Below are 20,575 nucleotides of genomic sequence, written 5' to 3' on the forward strand. Positions count from 1 at the left end.
ATCATGCATGAGACTAAGCATTTTCTCCAACCTTGCACAAGACTAAGCATTGTCTCCAATCTTGCACAAGACTGAGCATTGTCTCTCCTTGCATAACCACAAATGTTGCGCTGTTCAAAACCTTGCATTATTCTCTTCTCTCGGGGCTAAGCTCTGCCCCCGGTTCTACACAAGACTAAGCTCTGTCTTGTTTCATCTCAAGCATCATGTCTTTGCATCTCATGGGCAGAAGCATAGCCAAATTTTCCGAAGGCGTCATAGTCTGAAGGCATCATCCTCATAGCCGGAAGACACCATGCCATGGCCTGAGGATCTCTAAATATTGCACATCATTATTCAAAGGCATCATAGTTCGGAGGCACCATCTTCATAGTCCGAGAACATCATTTCATGGCCTGGGAATCTCGTATCTCACAATTCATGGCCCGGGACATCACGGTCTAAGGACATTATCCTCACCGTCCAAAGACGATCTCCATAGTCGAGAGGGAATTTGCATCATGCTTAAATTTATGCAATAATCTATATGTATTTGTATGCATCGTATTTTGAGTTTGCACGTGATCCAAGAAATAACCGTTCTCTTAACTGGAGCAATCTTCACTCTGGTTTTCATTCAACGTTCATGTCCAGCAATTATTTGAAACATAACCAACCACCGCCTGTTACCCATTTCCATCTGATAACCATTCAAATATCCATAACCATTCCCAGATACATCCGTTTACAATCCCGATATCGTCCTATCCAGAATATCTTGTCCGTTCTTACAATAACTCCATCAGTTTATTCCACCGTTGGATCAAGGACTACACATGGCCTAATTCTTGTAAAACCAGGGATATGTAGGCAACTCATAAACCAGGGTTCAGCCTATATTTTTCAATATCACCCCATTCGGTCAAAATCGGTCATCATTTCTTTACCCGACAACTCTTTCATCCTTCCCGGGTAAAGAGGGGCAGCTGTTGATACCCGATTTTTCCCTCATATTTGATTTACAAGCATACTTTTAAAATAACATATCTATATATCATCAATTTAGATTTTAAGCATATACAAGCATGTTTCATAATTGTTTTTAATATAATATTTAAAGGCTTTAAATCAATTTAATTTTGTATTTTATTATATAAATATTCAATAATTATCCTACAAATTATTTTTATGATGATTTAATCATCTAAACTTATCATTTATACAAATATGAGGTCTTAAATATTTTCAGTGCATTTATCATAATTACATTTGCATTTTTTAGGGCCAAATTGCAAATTTTGCAATAATAGCCCATATGCATGTATAATTACCTTATTTATGCAGAAAATGACTTTTTATATTTTTATAATATTAAGCAATTATTTTTAATCATCTTAGTTTTTATTTTTTATATTTATTAATTACTTTTATAAATTATTTATTTATTAAATATTGGATATTTAAAATCTGGCCCCAAATTTACCTTAATTTCGGACCTAAACTACCCAATCCTAGCCCAATAACCTCTGAGCCCAAACTAAATAACCCCCAACCCAACCAATTAACCAACCCGACCCAGAACCCTCAACTAATCGTGGTCGTTGATCTCCGAGATCAACGGCCCATATTACCCCGTCCCTTTTAATTAACCTAATACTCCCCTAACCCTAACCACTCTTCACCACCTGCCGTCTTTGAATTCTCTCAAACCTCCCCTTTCTCTCTGCCCAAACCCTAGTCGTCTCCCCCCAAATTTCTCTCCTAATCCCATCGGACATGGGATTATACGGTTACTTCTTGCCATATTCGACTCCCCCTTGGTACTAGACCCTTTCTCTATACCGCTTGCCTAAACATGGCAAGCGGATCTCATCAACTTCGAACCAAAGCTGGTTTAGTTCTTTGACCTTTTTCGTCTATGTTCATTCTTGTTCTTTTATGGTATGAATCTCTGTGTATTTCTATGACTCCTACTCACCCTAAAATTAGGGTTTCAGATTCTTTTAAATCAAACCAAATCTGGTTCGATTCTTTGATTTTAAAAGGTATTTCTGTCTATGTTCATCTTATTCTATGCAGCATGTGATTTTTACCTTTTATTTATTTTAGATTTCTACCGATTTGTGTACTTTACCTAAAATTAGGGTTTTGAAATTTTCTCTTTTCCTTACTTATTTCGATTGCTTTCCTTTCTAGTGTTTGACTGATGATTTTCCTTATTTGGGTGTTTGATTTCTACTGCTATATAAACCCCTCCCCACTCCCCTTTTCGGACAGTCCGGAATCATTAAGAAAAATTACTAAAAAATAAAAGTTGTGTGCTCTTTGCTCTTTAATAATCTTATTCTATACTTTGGTTTCTAGCCGGCTGAAAGCCAAGGCTAAAAATTCTGAGTTCTTGTTCTTTTGTTGATATTCATAACACTGTGGACTTCCGTTCTTTCTTGTTTTTGCTTAACTGGTGAGTTACCAATCCTTTGTCATTTCATTTCTACTTACCTGTCATTAGCATGTGTTTTCACTTCTGAAGATTGTTGTTCAATATGTTTCTGGGCTGTTCTCGTATGCAATTCTGAGTGTCTTACTTCAATTCTAGGCCTTTCTAATCTAAAATGCCATTATGCGTGTAGTTTGATACATGTTTAGACCTGCTTTAAGTTGATTAATTTCTTTTTTTAAAGTCTACTTAGCCTATGTGTTACTGATAGCCATCTCTTTATTATTTAAATTTGCTATTTGAACATGCTCTCATACCCCCTTTCTGTGGATTAGTTGACTAAGTATGAGTATATAAGTATATAGCACAAGTCTGTTTCTGAATTTGCTGTGATGACATGCAGCATGTTTTGATCCTATTTTCACCATGTCTTGACTTCCCCAGTAATTGCCCTTATCCTGTTAAGTTCTGATTGATATGATTCCTTCTTGTGATACTAGCATTCTACATTTAGAATAATATGAACTTTTTACCATAAGTCTGTGCACATCAATCCTGCAAACCTGTCTTGGTAACATATGTATTATGTGTTGAATTTGTTCTTTTGAAACTTTGCTAAAGTCTGTTCTTAAAACCCAAGCATGTTCTATTATTTTTTTATGTGCTCAACTTGAATCTGTTTGTATCCCTCAGTGCTATCCCCTAACCTCAGTCTATTCCTTTACTACTTGGTCTCTTTGAGTTCTTATTCCTAGTCGGCTGAAAGCCAAGGCTACTTAGGTTATGTCCTTTGACCTCCCTAGTGTGAGCACTACTCAGGGTCCAATTGAGACCCTTGTGAATTCTGACACACTAGGATTTGGTCCCTAATCCCTCCTCTGAACTATTCTTGTCAACCACCCTAGTGTGAGCATTGCCCTGGGTTTTTGAAGCCCTTGGGAACTATGACACACTAGGGCCTCAGTTCTATATGCTTAACTCTATCTTGTGCTCACTGGGTGAATCATTCAATTCCTGGCTGATGTAGGTCTATGAGTGTGTAACTTGGAGACTGTTGTAAAGGCCAGGCTTGTCCAGGTGTATTTCGGGCCTGCTGTAGGCTCCCTATAGTTATTCTCCTATGTAATTCATGCTATTCATTATGGGTTTGTAATAATTATTGTAATAACATTTTGGGATATTAGTAAAATTGGGAAAGGGGATTTATCTTACACTTGCATTGAGATGGGTAGAAATCCTGCATATAGGTTCATCACTTAGCTCAAATGTGTATTATGTTCAAACATGTTCCACTGTCATGTGTTAGAGATCATGCCTATAGGTATTCTATTTTGCTCAAAATGTGTTACTTTTCAGTTATTATAGAAATCCTGCCTATAAGTATCCTATCTTGCCTATAGGTTCTCTATTTGGTCCAAATATGTTCTACTTTTACCTGTTAGAAACCATGCCTATACGGTATTGAATGATTAATATCTCAATGTGCACATAGAATTCTGTTTACAGACGGCTTAATCTACAAATTAGATGACATGCCTATAGGATCTAAAAAAATAGTTTTTATTATAGAAATCATGCCTATAGGGTCTAAATCAGTCTTGATTATTGTCCTGCTCGTCTCTTTTAACCATTATTAGAAATCATGCCTATAGGACTCGATTAAGCAATTCTGAACATATTCTTGTGATTACCATTGTTAGTTACTGCGCGAATCACCTAGAAATCATGCCTATAGGTTTAATCTCTTATGCTTATAATCAGTAGGCAACTATATAGGCTTTAGAAATTGTATTAAAAGAAAGGTTTTTACACATGAAGTTGCCCACTTATCAAATCCAGAATCACATAGAAATCCTTCCTATAGGGTTCTGCGACCTTAACTTATTAAAATCTGCAACTGTCAATGTTAGTTAGTTCGCGTGCATTTGTTGCCTAAGTGCGGAGGCCAACTTGAGCCCTTATTTGCCTATACATGAAAGTCCTAAATGTTTTGCATGTCGCCTAGTATTTTCTCTTTTGAGAAACCTAATTGAAAGTTTAGAACCACCCTGAAATAGAGGTCCAAATGCCTCCTGGACCATAGGCATGGGACGAGTAGTGCACGCAGAGAGTCCGACTAGAATTGACTAGTGCACTTTAGGTAAACAACTTAAAGATAGTAATCGGGTAGCAGGAGATGATAGTCTGTTCCCGCTGAATAATTTGAGTAACACCCCATCTTGAGGGAGTTACGAAGTATTATTTATGTTGCACGGTGTGATCCTTTAGGCTAAAAAACTTAGGACCCCCCACCTTTGTTTTAAAGTCAATCATTCTATTTTATTTGCCCAATTTTATCTCTTCTCCTTGCTTAGACTAATTCATATAATTCGAGTTCGGTCGGGACCCACCGTTGTGGACCTCAAGGAACGCCTAACACCTTCTCTTCAAGGTAATTTGAGCCCTTACCCGATCTTTGGTGACGCAACTGGTTAAACCAGAGTTATCTGCAAATAGGTGCCATAACGCATCTTTAATCCATTAGGTGGCGACTCTCTCTTTTAACACCCCTTCCTTTAAAAGAAGTTGTCACGTGTCGAAGCCAGATTTCGCGAGAAAGAAAGGGGCGCGACACCAACTACACCCGGATTCAAGCCTAAAGAACTTCTAAACTTTTAACTTCCACAAACGACGCAGAAACCTACCAAACCACGTCCGATTGACCTCAAATTTTACACACAAGTCAAAAATGACACCACGAACCTATTCTAATTTTCGAAAATCCAATCCGACCCCTGTATCAAAATTTCCATTGCCTGTCAAAATCGTCAAATTTCCAACTTTTGCAAATTCAAGCCTAATTCTACTACAGACCTCCAAATCACATTCCGGACGCGCTCCTAAGTTCAAAATCACCTAACGGAGCTAATAGAACCATCAAAATTCAAATCCGGGGTCGTTTACACACAAGTCGGCATTCGGTCGACTTTTTCCAACTTAAGCTTTCAATTAAGAGACTAAGTGTCTCAATTCACTTCGAAACCACTCCGGACCCGAACCAACCAACCCGGTAGGATAAAATACAGTTGTAAAGCATAAAAGAAGTATAAATGGGGGAAACGGGACTATAACTCTCGAAACGACCGGCCGGGTCATTACAGAAACACCCTTCATGCCATGAACATATAATAATATAAAAATAATGGCACGGCATAACCCTTCGTGCTTTTACTCTCATCCTCACGTGATAATATAATTGAAATGGTATGGCATCACCATTCGTGCTTTACACTCTCAAATGGCACGGCATCACCCTTCGTGCTTTATACTCTCAAATGGCACGGCATCACCCTTCGTGCTTTACACTCTCCCTCTCATGATAATATAGTTCAAATGGCACGGCATCACCCTTCGTGCTTTACACTCTCAATTGGCACGGCATCACCCTCCGTGCTTTACACTCTCAAATGGCACGACATCACCCTTCGTGCTTTACACTCTCCCTCACATGATATTATAATTGAAATGGCACGACATCACCCTTCGTGCTTTTCACTCTTCCTTACCAAGCACATGTATATCATTAACAAGCAAAGTAGGAAGCATAAATAACATCAAGGATGGTGTTTAAATGACAACACAATATAACAATTCATATCACAATTTACCCACTGACCACAACCAAATTCCAAAGATGTAGCAAAATTAATAAATTTCTCAACAAATAGCCCAAGGCTCCACACAACGTATATAAAACCTCAAAAATAACAACAGATATGGAAAAGTAACTCAGCATAGGACAATACCTTCTTTAATCCAAATTTTGATAAATATATTAACGCCTCAATTTAAACTTATTTAATTAATTGCAGATGAAAAATCCATGATGTGATTATTTCCAAGAAATATCAAATCAACAAACACACGGAATTCACATAAAAATCCAAGTGAAAATTACACCAAATTATCATATAACATACAAACTCGACTAACAAGGAATGAGGCATGACAAATCAAGGATTTACTAAGTTCCAATAATTTTCCAATTTAATACATATGGGTGTCTATGAATTTCAACCGATATAATTTACACATATAAAATAAGTACGTACTCGTCACCTCACGTACATGGTTTTCAATTACACAATTTTCACATAAGACTCAATGCCTAAGGGGAAATTCCCCCATACAAAGTTAGGCAAGATACTTACCTCGACGAAACTAAGTCAATGCTTTAAATGATCTTCGCGGGTGAAGCCACCTTCAGACAGCTCAAATCTGAAATTCGCCCCTTAATAATACTACGATAGTCCACCACACTAAACAAGTTTCAATCTATAACAATGCAACACAATTGCACCAATATTAGTATATAAATTTTCAGATGTTTTGTCATTTAGGCATTTTATCAAACACCTAGAGTACATAGCATTTTACTACCTCTAGTAATGGTGTTTCTTCATCCAACAATCCCTCCTTCCTACCAACAAGAGATACTAAACCATTCTTTGTCTACAAACAACCTTCTTTAGCACCATTAAAATTATCAATGAACTTACATCCACACAATTGTTGCTAATTAATTCATTATAAAATCTCTATAACACCCAATAATCTAGTTTAAGTATTTATGGCTTCCAAACACCATCCAATAAGTGTTAATACTTATTTCTTGCTCACATACTCATAATAAAACCATACATGTAAGTCTAAGGGTGAACGATTACCTTTTTTGAAGAAATCTTGCAAAACCGTCCTTTGAGTTCTTGAAGAAATTTCTTGAAGATCTAAGTATTTTATGTGTAGATTTCATCAATACTAGTGTAGAAATGATGGAATTGCATATCAAGATAATAGGTATTGCTTACCTTGAAGAAGAGAGGAGTTGGCGGTATTGAGTGAGTGGAGAAGAGCTCCAAAATTTATCCAAATGAAGTGGGAAAAATGAACCCCGAAATGGTATCTATAGGCCCAAATATTTGGGTTTCGGATGCTGCCCCGGATGCTATGGCAGCACTTCACTGCTAGCCCTTCTTTCGGATGCGGCCCCGGATGCTTTGCATCCGCAGTCTCCTCGGCCAGCCTTCGGTAATTTGGTCATAACTTCTTGTAGATATATCCAAAGAACGGTTTGAAGCGTTAGAAACTAGACTCGAAGATCTTATATATATATATATATATATATATATATATATATATATATATATATATAATATAATATGTGTGTACTCTCGTCCTAAGTTAGGTCTTGTGCCGAAACATAACAAATCGATACGGAATGATCTCAATATTTGCACACAAGTCGTAAATGACATAACGAAGCTATTAAAATTTCCGGAATCGAAGTCCAAGCCCGATACATCAAGGTCAACTCCCGGTCAACATTATTTGTTTTTCTTAAAATCTTTCATTTTTCAACTTTCGCCAAAATGCGTCGAATTGTCCTACGGACTTCCAAATCTAAATCCGGACATACGCCTAAGTCCAAAATCACCATACGAAACTATTGACACCATCAAAATCCCATTCCGGAGTCGTTTGCTCAAAAGTCAAATTCCGGTCAACTCTTTTCATTTAAACTTCAAAAATACATATTGTTCTTCTAATTTAATTATGAACCTTCCAAAAACCAAACTCGACCACACACACAAGTCATAATACATATTACGAAGTTTCTAGGGACCTTAAGTCACTGAACGGAACGTTAATTCTCAAAATGACAAGTTGGGTCGTTATAATTTTAAAGTCCTAAAATTTAGGAAAGTAACTTAAAATTACAAATTTATCCAATGTAAAAAAATTTTAAAGGGTAAAAAAGGCGAACGATATTTCGTTAAGGGTGTTCGTGCTTTTAATATAGTATAGAATATAGATATAGATAGATATAGATATAGATATAAATATAGATATAGGTTATCATGTATTTCTTATTAATTTTAGATTTTAATAACGATTGAGAGGTTTATGATTAATTAATTATTATTAGAATAAAAAATGCTTGGACAAGTTGTAAGTGTTTGGAAACGGTAGAAAGCAAAACGCGTGAAAAATGTTAGGTGTTATAAATATATTATATTATGGATGTTCATTTACTCTGTTGTAAATAAGCTTCCTGAAGAAGTTTATCCATATGAGACTCCGCTGTAAATATGTTTATCTATTTAGTACTCTATTGGAAATAAGCCTCCTGAAGAAGCTTATCATTTTGGTACTCCGTTATGGATAAACATTACTCCTGGCAGAAGATTATCTATATCTGGTACAGTAGCAGCTTACAAGCAGCTTACACAGTAACTTGCAGTAGCAGCTTACAAGCAACTTGCAGTAGCAGCTTGCAACAGTAGCTTGCAGTAGCAGCTTACACAGCAACTTACTTTCTTCTATAAATAGAGGAGTTTTCAGTTCATTATGTACATAAATTTGAAGTTTGAATAATATATCAGTTTCTCTCTATACTTGTCTTTACTTTACAGTTTTTATTTTATAACACGTTATCAGCACGAGACTCTGTCGTCTCGAGCAAAACTTTGAAAGTATCAGAGGCACGAACTTTCTTTTTCTAAATAATGTCAAATATTTCTAAACTTAAATTTGTAGCCTTGGATATATTGGGCAAAAGCTACATGTCTTAGGTTCTTGATGCTGAAATTCATCTTGATGCGATGGGTCTAGCAGACACCATCAAGGATAAAAATCAAGCAGCAAACCAAGACCGTGCCAAAGCAATGATATTCCTACGCCATCACCTTGATCAAGGCTTGAAAATGGAATATCTCACTATTAAAGATCCAATCATACTGTGGAATAATTTGAAAGATAGATATAACCACCTGAAGATGGTCGTTGTTCCACAGGCACGTTGTGATTGGACTCATCTAAGGTTACAAGATTTTAAATCTATTATTAAGTATAATTCTGCTATGTTCAGAATTAGTTCCCAATTTAAACTATGTGGTGAGAATATTACTGATCATGATATGTTGGAGAAAACTTTTACCACTTTTCATGCCTCGAATATGCTCATACAGCAGCAATATCGAGAGATGGGATTCAAAGAGTATTCTGAACTTATATCACATCTTCTTGTAGCCAAGCAACATAATGGGCTATTAATGAAAAATCATGAAAGCCGACCTACTGGTTCTTGTCCATTCCTTGAAGTGAGTGAGACGAACTTCCACCAAGCTAAGCGTAGAAGAGGACGTGGCCCCAGTCATGATCATGGTCATGGTCATGGTCGTGGTCGAGGAAGAAACTCTAATCATGGTAATAATAATGCACCAAAGAACCCTCCTCACCACCAGCAGTAGAAAAGGAAGGAACAAAAGCATGAAGCGGTGCAAGTAGCAAAGCCAGAAAATACATGATATAAATGTGGAGGAAAAGGGCACCGGTCACGTACATGTCGTACGCCAAAGCACCTGGTTGAGCTTTATCAAGCCTCCCTGAAGAAGACAGAGAAAAATGCTGAAGCAAATTTTATTTCTGAAGATAATTTAGACTTCATGCATTTGGATGTAGCTGATTACTTTGCACTCCCGGAAAGAGAAACAAGTCATGTGATCGGTGATGAATCTGTAGAGATGTAAAATTTTTAATTTTTGTTGTTTGTAGTAGATAGTATGGTTATGTAATTGTTGTACATAAATAAAAGTTATGCTTTGATAATGATGTTTACTATCATACTTATTTTGTTTATGTCATTTTGAAGAATATGGATAATCCTCAAATTATGTTTGGATCAAAGACCAATCATGAAGATATTTGTGTAACTGATAGTGGAACAACCCATGCCATATTCAAATATCAAAAATACTTTTTTTATTTGCATAAGGAAAAAGCAAATGTTTCAACAATTTTTGGTAATATAAGTTTAATTGAAGGCTCCAGAAGAACCACTATATTTTTGTCTAAGGGAACGAAATTTATAATAGACAATGCATTATTCTCCTCCAAGTCCAGAAGAAACTTGTTGAGTTTTATAGATATCCGCCGAAATGGGTATCATGTTGAGACGATAGATGAAATGAATATGGAATATCTTTGTATTACAAAGAATATTTCTAGCGAGAAGTGCATTGTAGAAAAGTTACCAACTTTATCTTCTGGCTTATACTATTCAAACATTAGTATAGCTGAAGCACACTCTATCATAAACCAGAAGTTTACTGATTCAAATATTTTTATGCTTTGGCATGACCGTTTGGGCCATCCTGGATCAATAATGATGAGACAAATTATTGAAAATTCAAGTGTGCATCCATTAAAGAACCTGAAGATTCTTACAAATAATGATTTTTTTTGTAATGCTTGTTATCAAGGCAAAATGATCACTAGACCATCACCAATAAAGGTTGGCGTTGAATCCCCTTCCTTTTTAGAACGCATACATGGGGATATATATATATGGACTTATTCACCCACCAAGTGGGCTGTTTAGATATTTTATGGTCCTAATAGATGTATTTTCAAGATGGTCTCATGTGTGCCTACTATCATCTCGCAACCTGGCGTTTGCAAAGCTATTAGCCCAAATAATTCTATTAAGGGCACAATTCCCAAATTATCCTATAAAGGCTATTCGCCTTGATAATGCTGGAGAATTCTCATCTCAAGCTTTTTATAATTATTGTCTATCAGTTGGGATAAAAGTTGAACATTATGTAGTTTATGTTCATACTCAAAATGGCCTTGCAGAGTCATTTATTAAACGCATGTAATTGATAGCAAGACCACTACTTATGAAAACAAAATTGCCCACTACTGTTTGGTGCCATGCTATCTTGCATGCAACATCATTTATCCATTTAGACTGACACATTATAATAAATATTCTCCGTCACAATTAGTTTTTGGTCATGAACCAGATATTGCCCATCTACGAATGTTTGGATGTGATGTATATGTGCTAGTATCACCACCACAGCGCAGTAAGATGGGCCCACAGAGAAGGTTCGAAATATATATTGGGTTTGAATCACCCTCTATTATTCTCTATCTTGAACCATTGATGGGAGATTTATTTACTGCTCGATTTGCAGATTGTCGGTTTGATGAAGCACATTACCCACAATTATGGGGAGAGATAAAGGAAACCAAAAGAGAAATTGTGTGAAAAGTTTCATCGTTATCTCATTTTGATCCACGTAATGGATGTGGTTACAGCTTATCTGTATACATCTAATGGATGTGGTTATAGCTTATCTGTACGGGTCACTTGATAATGAAATTTATATGAAAATCCTTGAAGGATTTAAAATGCCTGAAGCATATTCAAAATCTCGAGAAATGTACTCAATCAGATTACAAAGATCTTTGTTTAAAGCAATCTGGGCCCATGTGGTATAATCGCCTCAGTGAATATTTGCTAAAAGAGGGTTACATAAATGATGTTATTTGTCCATGCATTTTTATAAAGAAAATGGCATATGAATTTGTTATACTTGTTGTGTATGTTGATGACATAAATCTTGTTGGAACTCCATAAGAGCTCCAAAAGGCAATTGAATATCTTAAGAAAGAATTTGAGATGAAAGATCTTGGAAAGATAAAACTTTGTCTTGGTCTGCAAATTGAACATTTAGCAGACGTGATCTTTATCCATCAATCTGCCTATACAGAAAGGGTCTTAAAATGCTTTTACATGGACAAAGTGTACCCATTGAGTACACCAATGGTTGTTCGATCACTTGAAGTGAATAAGGACCCGTTCTGATCTCCAGAAGAGGAAGAGGAACTCCTTGGTCCTGAAACACCATATCTCAGTGCAATTGGTATACTTATGTATCTTGCTAATGCTATAAGGCTTGACATAGCATTTTTTGTTAATTTATAGCAAGATATAATCTCCTACAAAGAGATATTGGAATGGGATTAAGCATATTTTGCGATATTTAAAGGGAACTCTTGATATGGGTTTGTTTTATGCTAACAAAGGTAGTGCAGATCTTATTGGTTATGCAGATGTAGGTTATTTATCTGATCCCCATAAAGCTCGAACTCAAACCGGGTACGTGTTTACATGTGGAGGTATTGTTATATCATGGCACTCCACAAAGCAATCTATTATTGCTACTTCTTCAAATTATGCTGAGATAACAGTTATTCATGAAGCAAGTAGGGAATGCGTATGGTTGAGATCAGTGATTCATTTCATTCAAGAAAAATATGGTTTGGAATGTGATAAAAGATCTACAATTTTATACGAAGACAATGCTCCATGCATAGCCCAATTGAAGGGAGGATTTATAAAAGGAGATAGAACGAAACACATTTCACCAAAATTATTTTACACACACGATCTTCAGAAAAATGATGACATTGGTGTGCAACAAATCCGTTCAAGTGATAATACGACAAATTTATTTACTAAATCTTTGTCAACTTCAACTTTTGAGAAGATGGTATACAAGATTGGAATGCGGAGACTCAAATATTTGAAATAAGGTTTTCATGAGGGGGAGTAAAATACGCGATGTACTCTTTTTTTCTTACTAAGATTTTTTTTCACAGGGTTTTCCTTATAAGATTTTTTAATGAGGCAGCTAGCAATGCGTATTACTAAATATGTGTACTCTTTTTCCTTCACTAGGATTTTTTTCCCACGGAATTTTTCCTATTAAGGTTTTAATGAGGCACATTATCCTTTAATGAACATCCAAGGGGGGTGTTATAAATATATTATATTATGGATGTTCATTTACTCCATTGTAAATAAGCTTCCTGAAGAAATTTATCCATATGAGACTCCGCCGTAAATATGTTTATCTATTTAGTACTCTATTGGAAATAAGCCTCGTGAAGAAGCTTATCATTTTGGTACTCCGTTATGGCTAAACATAACCCCCGATAGAAGATTATCTATATCTGGTACAGTAGAAGCTTACAAGCAGCTTACACAACAGCTTGCAATAGCAGCTTACACAGCAGCTTGCAATAGCAGCTTACAAGCAGCTTACACAGCAGCTTGCAGTAGCATCTTACACAACAGCTTCTTTTCTTCTATAAATAGAGGAGTTTACAGTTCATTATGTACATAAATTTGAAGTTTGAATAATAAATCAGTTTCTCTCTATACTTGTCTTTACTTTGCAGTTTTTATTTTATAATATTAGGCTACTTATTATGGAGGAAAAAAAGTATTCCTAATAAAAGAATAAGGGAAAATAAGGAGAAATTCAGGAAAACGGTCAAAAGAGAATTGTAATCCTAACTTTAGAGAGGTGCCATGTCATGTCAGCACCTCTTTATCTCTCCTTTATATATTTATAATATAATATAGATATATAATAAGGATATTAGATAGAGTATGTTAAAAGTGACGGTTTTCATCATTATGATTCTACAGCTACAACAGTATTAGTGTTGCTATCTTTCTACAAGTTCCAAAGAACCCTATATATAGCCTAGCTATAGGGCAACATTTCCCCATAATCACCTCCCTCGATCTATTAAGTAATAACCAGTCTTTTCTTCTCCCCCACACAACTCTCTCTCTTTGTCATTTCCTATGGCTGTTACTCGTACTCAACTGGACACTCTTCTGGACAAGAAAGTCCTGGAAACACTTATCAACGATCTCGAAGTTTCGATAACTAATTCCCAAAATGTACATGATTTCACTACAATTTCGAGGAGAGTAACTGAGTTGGTTACAGAAACAGATGAAGCAATAGAGGATGTGCACTGGAAAATAACAAAAGAGAGGATGTTCCCATCTCCTAATAATGGGAATCTTCATCAAGATTTGAAGGAAAAAACGATCTATGCAGGAGAAGGGACGCCCTGGATAAAACCAAAGTTGAATCTAATAATCCAATGTTGCGTTACTGAAAGGTTTGACCAATTTCATTCTTTTGCATGAAATGTTTTGCATGTTTGAAAGTTTTTAGCATTCTTGAATTTTTTTTTTCCATTCTTGAAATTTTGTGAATTCTTCAGAGATTGGTAAATGTCGATATGGCTATATTCACTGATCGATCTAATATTTCAGGATATTCTTTTTGACGTATAAGGGAAATTAGTAGTGTAATTGTTTGCTAGTACGTAGATACGGTATGCATTTTCTCTTTCACCCAGTCTTAAGGTTTGATTAGATCATTCTTTTGCATTTCTTGATTGAAAGTTTTAGCCTTCTTGAAATTCTGGTAAATGTCGATATGTCTAATATTTGAAGACCTTCTTTCTGATTTTTAATCGAAAGTAGTATAATTGTTTCTTTTGCATATATTCTTGATTGAAAGTATTAGAATTCTTGGAAGTTTTGTGAAATCTCCAAATTTTTCTAAATGTCGGTTGGTATGACTTAATTATATTTCCTGATCGATCTAATATTTCAAGATCTTCTAATTTCTTTCTGACGTTTAATGGAAAGTAGTATAATTTTTTGCCGTTGTTTAAACATATCAGGAACTTCATATTGTTGGCTTTTCTCTTTACACTTTCTAAAAGTTTTCTTCTCTCAGACGAATAACCATGGCAACTATCCAATCGGTTAAGGCCGGTCAAATCTTCGACAGCCTTGGTAATCCTACTGTCGATGTTGTTGTATGTCTTTCAAACGGTGTATTAGCCATAGCTGGTGTTCCATGTGAAGCTCGTTAACAATGTCAACACAATTATTGGCCCCTCACTTATTGGCAGGAACCCAACTGATCAGACCACTCTTGACAACTTGATGGTTCATGAATTAGATAGAAATCAAAAACTAGATGGAAGTGCTACCCTTGCTCTGTCACTTGCGGTCTGCAAAGCTGGATCTTATGTCAGAAACATCCCGTTATACAGGCACATCTCAGAACTTGCTGGTAACACCAAGTTGGTGTTACCTATACCGGCCTTTCATGCGATAAGCTGGGGTGGCAGAGAATGGCTTAATAATCTTTTCTGAAACTGAAATGAGTCTTGAACTAGTCATCTTAATTATTACTCACAATGATTGATATATATATATATATATATATATATATATATATATATATATATATATATATATGTATGTATGTATATGTATGTATGTATGTATGTATACTAATTCCGAATCAAGTAATATTATGATTTATAAAAATAATATTAATATTCTTAAAATAAAATTTTAAGTAAATAATTATACAATAAAAATAAAGTACAAGTTTTATCTATCTATATTATTATAAAAGCACGAATATAATATTTTTAAAATATTGACTGACTTTTATACCCTTAAATAGTTAAATAATTTACTAGAAGATATCAGACAAAATAGTAATATATATACTTTGCCTAAATAGACGTTGAATTGAACTAAAATTCAGACTAACATGAAATTGTGTGGACTTCTAATATCAATCCACTTTGGCTTTCTATACGTAAAACAAATAACTACAAAATTAGCTTCTTTCTCAAAGAGTGCTAAGTTCATCATTCCAAAGGGTTAGGAATATTGAGCTTTGGCACTAAATTTTTGCAAAGCAGCTGTACTCTATTCATCAGTCTGCCTAAAATATGCTAAGAGATCTCTTGCCATTGGTATATGAAAACAAGATCTATTATTTATATTTTATTGTTCTGGCTTTAATCTTTTATGTCACATTGACAATGTGATCTCACCCTGTTGGTTGTTACGAAGTTTGCTTATCTTAATTTATACAGTTTGCAGTTCAAAATATAACTCGGATGATATGGTGAATTGACTTTATTATTGCAGGTTCTAGTTAGTGTGATGGTTGGACTGAATATTATAAGTGAAGAAACTGATGGAGGTTCTGATCAAAAATTTCTAACGAGCTATTGACCTCCATGCAAAAGTTGACAATTACAAGGTTTATCAAGGGAAAGGTTTATCAGGGGAGGGGATCTTTGATCAATAAATAAAAGTCATAATAAACGTTCATGGTGTGAATATATTAGCTAAACAGTTGCATCTTTGACATTTTCATAAGCTGCATAAAATCAACTTCTTCTTTTTGTTTTTTGTAATAAGAGTTAGTCGAGTTTATTGCTATATATCTCTAATATCTATTATGTCACTTTAACGACCCGACCGGTTGTTTCGAGAGTTATAGCCATGTTTTCCCCATTTCTGCTTCTTTTTGTGCTTTTCAACTATATTATTATTATATATCGGGTTAGTTGGTTCGTGTCCGGAGTGATTTCGGAATGAATTGAGATTAATCTCTTATTTAGAATATTAAGTTGGAAAAGTCAACCGGATGTTGACTTATGTGTAAACGATCTCGGATTTGAATTTTGATGGTTCTGTTAGCTCCGTTAGGTGATTTTAGACTTAAGAGTGCATTCGGAATGTGATTTGGAGGTCCGTAGTGGAATTAGGCTTGAATTGGCGAAAGTTGCAAATTTGGCGATTTCGGTTGGCAGTTGAAAATTTGACATCGGGGTCGAAATGGATTTTTGGAAGTTAGAGTAGGTCCGTGGTGTCATTTGTGACGTGTGTGTAAAATTTGAGGTCATTCGGACGTGGTTTGGTTGGTTTCGGCATCAGTTGTCGAATTTGAAAGTTTAGAAGTTCTTAGGCTTGAATCCGAGGGTAATTTGGTGTTTTGATGTTGTTTTGAGTGATTCGAAGGCTTGACTAAGTTCGTATGTTGATATTTGACTTGTTGGTATGTTTGGTTGAGGTCCCGAGGAGCTCGGGATGATTCCGGATGGCTAACGGGAGGTTTGAAATTTGAAAATGTAGCTGAACTGTTGCTGCTGGTGTTTTTCCGCACCTACGGAGGTGGAGCCGCAGGTGCGAGGTTGCAGGTGCGCTTGGGGAGCCGCAGATGTGGACAAAGAGGACCTGGTCTGGAACCGCAGGTGCGTAAAAGTGGTCGCATCTGCGGGCGCGCAGATGCGAGGGTGAGTCGTAGATGCGGAAGTGAGGAGATTGGCCTATTTCCGCAGAAGCGGAGGGAGATGCGTAGGTGCACAACCGCAGGTGCGAGAGGTTGGCCGTAGATACGGAACCTGGAGTATTAAGTGAGTTCCGCACATGCGATGGAAATTCTGCACGTGCGGTATCGCAGAAGCGAAAAAGGGACCGCAGGTGCGGTTTCGCTTGGCAGAAGGTATAAAAGGGGGACTTCGTGATTTTTGCTCATTTCCACCATTTTCAATTCGGACTTTGGAGCTTTTGGGCTGATTTTTGAAGGGGATTCAAGTATATTCATTGAGGTAAGTTACTTGAGCGCTATTATCATTAGCTATGGTATTTTTTCGTTGTTTTCCCACCTAATTAGTAGGATTTTTGAAGTGAAATAAGGGGTTAGGGCTTAGGATTTTGGAGAGAGTAATTTGGGGATTTGAGGGACCAAATGAGGTCGGATTTTGATGAATTTAGTATGAGTAGACTTGTGAGTGAATGTGCTTTCGGGTTTTGTAACTTTTGTCGGATTTCGGGATGTGGTCCCGGGGGCCAGGTTTGAATGAATTTCGGGATTTGGCCTATAATTTGGTATTTTTTCTTGTGGGATTTATTCCTTTGGCTCATATTGAACGTATTTTTATTGCTTGTGACTAGATTCAGGTCATTTGGAGGCCGGTTCGAGAGGAAAGAGCATTCCAGAGTAGGAGTTCTACGCTGTTGAGGTAAGTAACAGTTATAAATCTGGTCTTGAGGGTATGAAACTCGGAGTTCGGTATAATATGACTGTTTGGAGGTGGCACCCATGCCAGGTGATGGGAGTATGGGGGTACGCCGTGAGGGATTGAGACTTGGTCCGTCTCGAGAGACTGTGAAGTCTAATAGCCTTTATTTGTATTTATATGCATTCATGTCTACTAGAACTTGACTGTCTTTCATGTTAGAAATCATGCTTATGCTATATTCCTACTCATGGTAGTTATATTCAGTCATAGTGATTCTTGTACATGTTTACCTCAGTCTCTGCTATTTTCCCTGATGATATACTATAACACTTTGATTTGGGCTATTTTCCATTACTTTATTGAGAGCTATGAGACTAGAGAGGTTCATGACTGAGTAAGGCCGAGGGCCTGTTTGTGAGGTATTGTACATTAGTACGTGAGTTATCTATGCAGATTCTAATGTGATACGGTGGCACGTGAGTTCGTGCAGGCCTTGATATCATATTATAGCACGTGAGTTGTCCGTGCAGCACGTGAGTTGTCCGTACGGATTATAGCGCTTGGCCTGTAGGAGCCCCTCATGAGTCTGAACACCTCCAGTGAACGCAGGTACCTATTGAGCGTGTGCATTGAGGGCTGAGAGTTGAGTGTCGAGTTATTGAGGGTTTGAGTGACAGTGTCTGTGAGGTTTCATCTATTTCACTTTGTTGCTGCATTTAGCTGAAAATTGTCTGGCTGGAATTGGTAATTATGCAACTGATCTTTTACTCATGTTTACTCTTAACTGTGAAAATTATCAACTGAATTGTTCTATATAGATCGTCACTATTTCTCGATTCCTTATTTATTTCTATTACTTGGTGAGTTGGTTGTACTCATACTATACCTTGAACTACATATGCAGATCCAGGTGTGTCTGAGCATGGAGATTATTGAGTCCAGGCCTGTTTGAGTTTCGGAGACTACAAGGTAGCTGCCAGAATCCGCAAGACCTTGTTACTCCTTCCACATTTCTTTCCATTTTGTACTGATATTTAGACATTGGCTATAATAGTTTTAAATACGTAGACGCTCATGACATAGTGACACCCTGATGTCAGGTTATTTTTTTTTCTGCCCTTATATTTTATTTGGGTTTTACCCTTTATTTATGAGAAACTTCGATTATTTTAAATGTCTTAATTCATTTCTGTTAAATTTTGAAAATGATTTGGAAAGGTCGGCTTGCCTAGTACCACGATAGGTGCCATCACGACAGGTTTGAGTCTAGGGTCATGACAAGTTGGTATTAGAGCCTAGGTTACATAGGTCTCATGAATCATGAGCGGGTTTAGTAGAGTCTTGCGGATCGGTACGGAGACATTTGTACTTATCTTTGAGAGGCTGCAGAGCCCTTAGGAAAATTTCACATTCTTGGATTCTTGTCATGCGAATCTGTCTATTCTGGTAACTAAACACCTGTTGTTTCATTCTCTCAGAGATGGTGAGGACTCGTGCTACCAGTTAGGAGGGCCAGCCACTAGTACTACCAGCCAGGGCAACGAGAGGCCGAGGCCGCAGTAGAGACCATGGTAGGGGCAGAGGTGCAGCCCGCACAGCAGCTGGGGCAGTACCTGCAGATCCACCAGTTGTCCCAGATTAGGACCAGATTCCAGTTATTGATGCACCAGCTCAGGCACCACATGTGCATATTGTGATTCCAGTCCTTCAGGAAGCCTTAGCTCAGATTCTGACTGCGTGTACTAGTCTTGCTCAGGTGGTCTCTGTTCCGGCCGCCGCAGCCACTTCTCAGGCTGGGGAAGGTGCTCAGACTCCCGCTGCCCGCACACCAGAGCAGGCGGTACAGGGATTCCAGACACCGGGGGCACCACCAGCCCAGCCGGTTGCAGCTGCTCAAGATTATATGGTTCCTGCTATGCCTGAGGATGACCAACGTAGATTGGAGAGGTTTGGGAGACTTCAGCCTCCACCTTTCAGTGGCACAGAGAGGATGCCCAGGACTTCTTGGACAGGTGTCAGAGGATACTCCATACAGCTGGTATTCTAAAGACTTGTGGGGTCTCATTCACTACCTTTCAGTTTTCTGGGGCTGCACTCAGATGGTGGGAGACTTACAAGAGGCATATGCCTATTGGCGTAGCACCCCTTACTTGGCAGCAATTCTCCGTGGTCTTTTTGGAGAAGTTCATGCCTCAGTCCCATAGAGAGGAGCTGCGCAGACAGTTTGAGAAGCTTCTCTAGGGTGATATATCTGTGACGCAGTATGAGATACGATTCTCGGAGTTGGGCCGTCATGCTATCTAGTTGGTTCCCACAGACAGGGAGAGGATCATGAGGTTTATAGATGGTCTCACTTTTCAGCTACGGTTACTTATGACTAGAGAAAGGGTGTCTGGTGCTACCTTTGATGAGGTTGTCGACATTGCTCAGCAGATTGAGATGGTTCGCGATCAGGAGAGGATTGAGAGGGAGGCCAAGAGGCCTCGTGGTCAGGGTGGATTCAGCGGTGCTCCTTCTAGGGGTCAGTTCCAGCACGGTAGAGTTCATCATTTCAGACAGGCTCAGATAACTCGGCCATTTCACCGTGGTGCATCATCTGGCCATGGTTCTCAC

Source organism: Nicotiana tabacum, chromosome 19, assembly GCF_000715075.1.
Source record: "Nicotiana tabacum cultivar K326 chromosome 19, ASM71507v2, whole genome shotgun sequence".
NCBI lineage: Eukaryota > Viridiplantae > Streptophyta > Magnoliopsida > Solanales > Solanaceae > Nicotiana > Nicotiana tabacum.